Genomic DNA, 7,096 nt, shown 5'->3' with positions numbered 1-7,096 from the left:
CCGTTTACGTTTCCCTCATTAGCCCCATTGTTCTCTTTGCTTTCTCGTCTCCTCACCCACCCGTGCACCTGTTGCTCCATCCGTCCGTCCATCCTTCCGCCTACCCATCCACCTGCCCATTCACCTGCCCGTTGACCCGTCCGCGCACCCGTTGACTTGCCCGTGCATGCATCCGTCCATGCATCCATCCGTCCATCCACCCATCCATCCATCCATCCACCTGCCCATCCAACCAACCATCCGTCCGTCCGCCCAACCATCCATCTATCCATCTGTCTAAGGTTGCAAAGAGTGTGTCCCATCACCCATAAATACTTCAATATGTATTTTCCAAAAAGAAGGACTTTCTACTACATAGCCACAGTGTACCCACCAAAAGCAGGAAATCAACATTGATAACGATACCATCTCATCCATAAATCCCTTTCAGATTTTGTTGACGGTCTCAAAATGTTTTCCGTAGGGAAAACAAACAGTGGGAACAACCAGCAAATCTTCCTTCTCCCTTTCTGGCTCAGGACCCCACCATACTTGGTGGTCCTGACCGCCCCCCACCGCCCGAGGGTTCAGGCCTCTGCTCCCCAGTCTTCCCTTCACTTTTACAACTTGGCCTGTTTGGGGGATTAGTTAGTTGTTTTGTAGACTGTCCTCAATATAGGTTTGTCTTAATTTTCACCATTTGCTTTCCTTAAGTATTTTTGGCACAGACACCACGGATGTGATACGGTCACAAAGCACAGCGTTCCCTTCTCCCTTTTCAATACTTGATTTGTGTGGGTCTGCAGTTGTGGATTCCCGTTTAGTCAGTGGGCTCTACTCCATTATTGTCTTTGATTTTCATGTTCAAGTTATCCCTAATTTGGCCAATTCCAGTGTCTTCATGCCAACGCTCATGTCCCTTTGATGTGTCCCTGTCATTCTTCAAGCACTCCTCACTTCCTGACACAAGGGGAGTTCAGACTCGTCTCGTCCTTCCTTCACCCAGCCTCAGATACCCCGAGTTCTCTAAGGAAAGAGGTTTCTTTTTGTGAGGAATGGTATTTAGACACCAAGATCTGTGGCTTAGATGTGCTCGCTGTCCCAGGGTGTCATTCCCTCCAGGCTTCAGCTAGCTGACAGACCTGCAAGACATCCATGTAGTTGACATGAAATACACATGCAGATCTCTGTATCTTATCAGGAAGCATAGTACACCAGTGCCCTCCATTTCAGTCCAACACCCTGGGGTTTCATCTGGCGTGTCCGTATTTGTGTCTACTTCCTCTGGCAGTGAGGTTAGTCCCCATCTTCCCGAATATAAGTGCACCTTTGCTCAGCCCCTACGTGTGTGACAGACCTCCCTGCCATGCTGGCTGCTGCCTCAGCCTGTGTCCCTTCACACGGGCTGAGCCAGCCAGGGTTCGCTTAGCCTCGTGCTCCTTTGTGCACCAGCCAAGTCCCCCAGCCCTGCGGAATGAGGATTCCTTTTAGAAGCATTTGACACCAGGATAAAGAGGTGTGAACCTTTTCTTACTAAGACTCTGCTGCTTGGCTTAACTTTCTTTCTTTTCTTTTTTTTTCTTTCTTTGCACTAGGTACCCACCTCATTTCACTTCCTGTCTTGAGGTAGCGATCGTTTAACCTTACGTTGCTCCTTCACTTCTCAGAAAACTTGGGCATCTCCCCCTCTTTTCCCTCTGATCCCCATTCCATGCTTTTGTGTTTTAGAAGCATCTTTGATTTGAGGACTTCATGAGCTTTTCTCTTAGACCCTCTGCTCTTTGATCCTTTGTCCCTGGGAGGAAACAAAAGCGAGTCTTACATTTCATGTGTCGCGCTGTTGTTCTAGGGCGGAGGGTCCCTTAGGTCACCCCCAGCTCGTCCCTCCTGGGCCCTACCCTTGAGCAGCAGCAGAGAGGCATACCAGCCCTTCGTCAGCAGCTCTGGGATGTGGAGATGGTAGGTTCTAGGAAAGAAGTGGTTCCTCCCTGGCCGGAGCAGGTTAAGAGCAACGCCCTCCTGCTCCAGCATGTAGGGTCATGGACTGCCGCCCACAGCGGCCCAGGATGACGTCAGAACCAGGAGGGGACACGGCACCAAACATTTTCTTGTTAATGACCACGATGTCCAATTTGGGGACCACTTGGCCGGTGGCCAAGGTCTCAACCCCAGCCTCTGGTTCAGATCGGCCACGGTTTACACTCCACAGAGCTGGGCGTGGAGGATCCAAGTCTGAGCACTGCTTTCTTCTGATGCCCATCCCTGCTTACCTCCATCGCAGTGAGAGATGCGGGCCCCGGGCTCAGGTGCGTCGTGGCTCTACAGGCAGTATGTCCCCTTCCTAGATGTACACCTGAAGCCAGAGAGAGCCTGGCTACCTGTCTTCCTTAGCAGACAACTGGTTCACCACCTGACTCCCCCACTCCGAGCTCTGATGAGCCAAGAGTCACCATCTTTATCCAGGTCATTGAACCTCAATCCAGTTCTTCGGGACTCTGCTGGACGCACTTCACAGTGCTGAGTCCTCTAGCTGCTTATTTCAAAAGTGTGGGTGTGGCGGGCCGTGAATTTAAGGCCTCCTGTTGACCCTGCAGCTGAAAGGGAGCAGGCATTTGTAGAAGTTGACGTTCAGAGAGAGAATACCTGCCCCTAAGGTCACACTTCGGTGGTTCTATCTCGGAAACAGACTCTTAACCCTGGATGAGTTTGCCTCCCCTCCCCCTCCTTCCTTCCTTCCCTTTATTATTGATTATCCTGTGAAATGGCCCCGCGCTGGATGCATGGGCCCTGTGCTAGACACTCCTTGGGGGAGAGCTCTAGGCCTCCTGCCGTGCCCGTGCCCTAATATCTGAGATCAGGCGGCACAGGCATCCACAGCAATTTTTACACGGGGAAAGGCACTGGATGGGCAGTCTCTTCCATGAAATAGTGCTAGTCAGTGATTTAGGTGCATTGACAAAGACGGTGTACTACCTCATGAAGGCCAGTGTCAGGAATGGCTGGATCCAGCCATTTTCCCAAACCCCAAGTTAAACATAATTCATAGATTCTCAGACCCCCTTCCCCTGCCACCCTCATGTTTCAACAGCTGTGAGAGAGTTTATGGCATCTTACAAGTGAAATTCCCAGCATATTTTCTCCTTGGTGGTGCTTAAGATAATGGTACATTTTACAGTCCATGGTATCTCAGGAGTTTTGCAATATGGTGGCCCCTCTGCCTGGCTGTGCTCATCCCTGAAACCCATCACGGCAGCCAGAGGAAGAGGATATTCTGGTCAACCAGTCTGGGTCAGGCTAATTGATCTCACCTCTGAATGTGGGGCTGGTAGTTTCCTAAAGGAAAATCTGAATGTTCTTACTGGAAAAGGTGGACCAGGGGCTGCGTGTGGTGATGGCCACAGGTGTCCTCATACAGGGGACTCTCTGTGGAGAGCCCACAGAGCACTTGGAGCCCTCTGTGAGTGACTTGGAGCTGGGCGGATGGTGTGTCTTTGCATTTTCTCAGGAAAACAGACAGTAGGCTCCTGTTCTCCCAGATGCCCTGGGAGAAGGGCATCGCGCATGTTCTGGAAAGCTGTTGCTAGAAGCCCAACAGCAGAGACATTACCCAGTGGCTTTGAAAGTGAAGCAAGTAGGACAGAAAGATATGTGGGGACTACCTCCTGGAAGCATCAGAGGTAGGGAGGAGCCCCCAAACAACGTCTAGAATGAGGAGGAGAGTTATCCTCAGCCACAGAGCTCTGCCTGGACGGGAAGGCACGGGGTGGGCATCTTTGCTCGGGGGCCATGTTCCTAACCCCAGCGGCACCTGAGAGACCACCCACCTAAGTGAGGGGACGAAGGTACGGACTAAGGGGGAGAGGCTGTAGGAACAGCTGCCTTGCTCGGGGTAGCCACTCTGTTGTGTGCAGGAGGGAAAGAACGTTCTGGAGCCTCCCAGGTGGGTAGCTGCTGTGGGCCATGATGATGAAGAGCCTAACACAGAGGAAGTTGTGTTTCTGGCCGAACCCAAGTGCCAAGATAGAGATGAAAAATATTTGCACTAAAAGAAGGGCGCTCAGATTTGGGGAGTGTGTTTCGATGCTGGGTGAGGAAGACAGAATGCCCTGGGGACGGGGGACAGCAGGCTGCTCTCCGCTCACTACTCCCCACGCAGGGCAAGGCGCAGTTAAAACAACACATGCAGTTTGTGTCGTCTTTCCCCAAGTGTGAGTGGTGCCGCCCCAGAGACTGGGGACCCAGGGTGCACCCCCGCTTTTTATATGACAGCATCTGGGTCAGACCCTGCTGCTTGGAACAGAGCCCAGAGGTTGCACCAAGCCTGTCCCTCTGGCAACTAACAAGAATGAGGTCTCCCCGCAGGTGACTGTCTTCCTCCTGGACCAGCTGTGCTGCTAGAAAAACAAAAGCAGGGGAGGTGGCAGGTGGAGGAAACCGAGTGGGGTCGGCCGGGGTGGGGGGGGCCCTCGGGCAGAGAGTGGATCACAGGGGTGGCTGTGGCCACGGGACCTCGATTTTCTGTCTTTCCTGGGTGGCTGGGGGAAGAGGCTGGTGAATGGTGAAAGCCCAGGCAGGTCCCCAGGAGAGAATTCCCCTGCCTCTGTCTCCCCACTGCCTCCCAGGAACAAAGCCGGGGGGGGGGGGGGGAGAAGGCTCTTTGTGAGGGTCGCCAGGCTCTGCCCTTGGGAGGGCTCAGAGCAGCAGGAGACCCCCTCCCCCGCCCTGCCCTCAAGGTAGTGGAAATGGGGAAAGGAGAGGTGGGGGGGGTGCTGATGCAGAGTCGTGGAGGGCAGTGTGGCCCCCAGACTCTGGCTCTGTGAGCTCAGAGCAGGGAGACAGGAGCTGGCTGAGCTGGTCTTTCCAGGGTGGAGGGAAGGGGCGGACAGAGGAGCAGAGCCCTTCCTTCTGAGGGAAGGATCTGGAAGGCATCGATAGACCCATCTCAAGAGAGGAGCCTGCAAACACAGGTTGTGTTTTCAAGACCAAACAGACACCTGTGTGTCTCGAGGAGCCCGCCTGGTCCACCTGGGGAAGCGAGTCCCAGCCTTGTCTGGGCCGCCATGGGCTGATTCAGGTGCACTGACAAAGACGGTGTACTACCTCATGAAGGCCAGTGTCAGGAATGGCTGGATCCAGCCATTTTCCCAAACCCCAAGTTAAACATAACCGGAGATGGCGGGAATCGGGCTGCCTGCCGGTTGCGTGGTCTGTGAACTCCTCCTTCCCGCTCCACGGAGAGAGAAGCCCAGAGCCCGAGAACGAGCGTTTAGAAAACGTAGCGCCCTCTGACAGAGTCACGTCATGACCGCTGAATCCGGCGAGAACACTGTCAGCCGTCGGGGGTGAAGCCGCAGCCTCCAGAGGGCGAGGAGAAGCATGGGGCGGAGGTGGGGACCGCCGACGGGGTTTCCCGGAGCAGTTAGCCCACGGCTCTCCCCACCCTGCCCTGCACCGCCGCAGGCTCTCTCCCTACCCCGCTCCAAAGACAGGACCAGCTTGACTTGGGTGTCCCTGGGCCCCGTGACTCTGGCACAGGGGGAGTGGGGCTGGGGAAGGGGCTCCGTGGAGGAGATCCAGTTGAGTCCACGTCTTTGAGGGTGAGGACCGGGCCAGCCCTGCTCTCCAGCCCTCACCCCTGTCTCAGCACCCAGCTCCTCTCGGGGGAGGAGATCTACTGCCCTGACAGGCAGAGCCCCACCCACCCCCATCATCCCGGGGAGACCCTCCCCTGCCAATCAGCACCCCAGGCACACGGGGTCTGCAAACATCAGTTACTAACTCGTGTCTGGAAGGGGACCAGGGAGCCCACCAGACTCCCTGTGAGGGGGCAGAGACAGCACCCCAACCCCCCAGCAAGCAGGGAACAAAGAGAAAGTGGGGAAGAAGGGTCCTGAGAAAAGATTTTATAATCTGCAACTCTTTCAGGGAGAAACAGGACATTTTAAATAAAAGGCAAGCGGTACGGGAGTGTGTACGTGTGCGTGTATGTGTGTGAACATTTAGAGAATAGAAATGGAAAACTTTGTAAGTGTAATGAAATAAACCTCTTTTTTTAAAAAGATTATGTATTTATTTACATGAAAGACAGAGAGAGAGAGAGGCACAAGTAGGCCCAGAGGCAGGCAGAGGGAGAGGGAGAAGCAGCTCCCCGCTGAGCAGGGAGCCCGATGTGGGGCTTGAGCCTGGGACCCTGGGATTATGACCTGAGCAGAAGGCAGGTGCTTCACCGACTGGGCCACCCAGACGCCCTGAGAAATAAAACTCTTAAAAGAAGAATGGTAAGAACATTCCAGGTGGGGCAGCCACCCCATGGCAGGGGTCCTGGCAACGGAGGGAAAAGGAGGCATCCCCGCGCCGAAGGACAGGGGCCTGTGGTGGAGGCGGCAGCGCGTGCACAGACGCAGTGCCCTGGAACAGCAGGACAGGGCTCAGAGGCTGTCCTGAGAGCTCCCAGGGCTGGGGGAGTCATCCACAGCCTCAGACTTTGAGACAGCAAAGGAGAAGCTGAAGGACAGACAACAGCGCCACGGACATGCTGAGGAAAGTGCTCTGATGTTCTCCTTCAGTGTCCGCGTCCTGCCCTGGCTCCCATCTCCCCATGCTACTCCCTGCACCACTGGCTGCCACGCAGGAGCCAGAGCATCTCGCTGCTGCCGAGTGGAGCTGACCCAGCCGCCAGGAGCCTGCATCCCGTCTGAAGTTAGCCCGTCCATGGGCGTGTTTCCCTCAGTCGCTGTGTTTCGTTTCCAAAAGTTCTACTTCATTCCTTCCAAAATGCCTTGCTTTCCTGGAAGGGTCTTGTGTTCAGTTCCGTGTTTCGCATCTGGAGTAACTGTCGGTGCGTTTGCCGGAAGCCATTATCCGAGCATCTTACTACCTGAGATTCTCCGGCATCTCATTTCTGTCTTTGTCGGGTCTGCCGCTGAATTGTCTTCCTTGCGCGTCATAATTTTGGATTGCGAGCTAATGTTCAGTGGGGCCGTGCCCGTGAGAGTCTGTTGCGCTTGGGCTGGGGATTCGTGGTGCTCAGACTTGGGGTTGCCCTGCCAGCCTGTGATCACCCCGTGCGGATTCCAGGGCCGAGGAGGAGCCAACACTACCACTTCCCAAGGGCCAT

The sequence above is a fragment of the Mustela erminea genome, chromosome 1 (assembly GCF_009829155.1).
Source record: "Mustela erminea isolate mMusErm1 chromosome 1, mMusErm1.Pri, whole genome shotgun sequence".
NCBI classification, from domain to species: domain Eukaryota; kingdom Metazoa; phylum Chordata; class Mammalia; order Carnivora; family Mustelidae; genus Mustela; species Mustela erminea.
The sequence above is the reverse complement of the archived record's forward strand: the minus strand, read 5'-3'. Positions refer to the sequence as shown.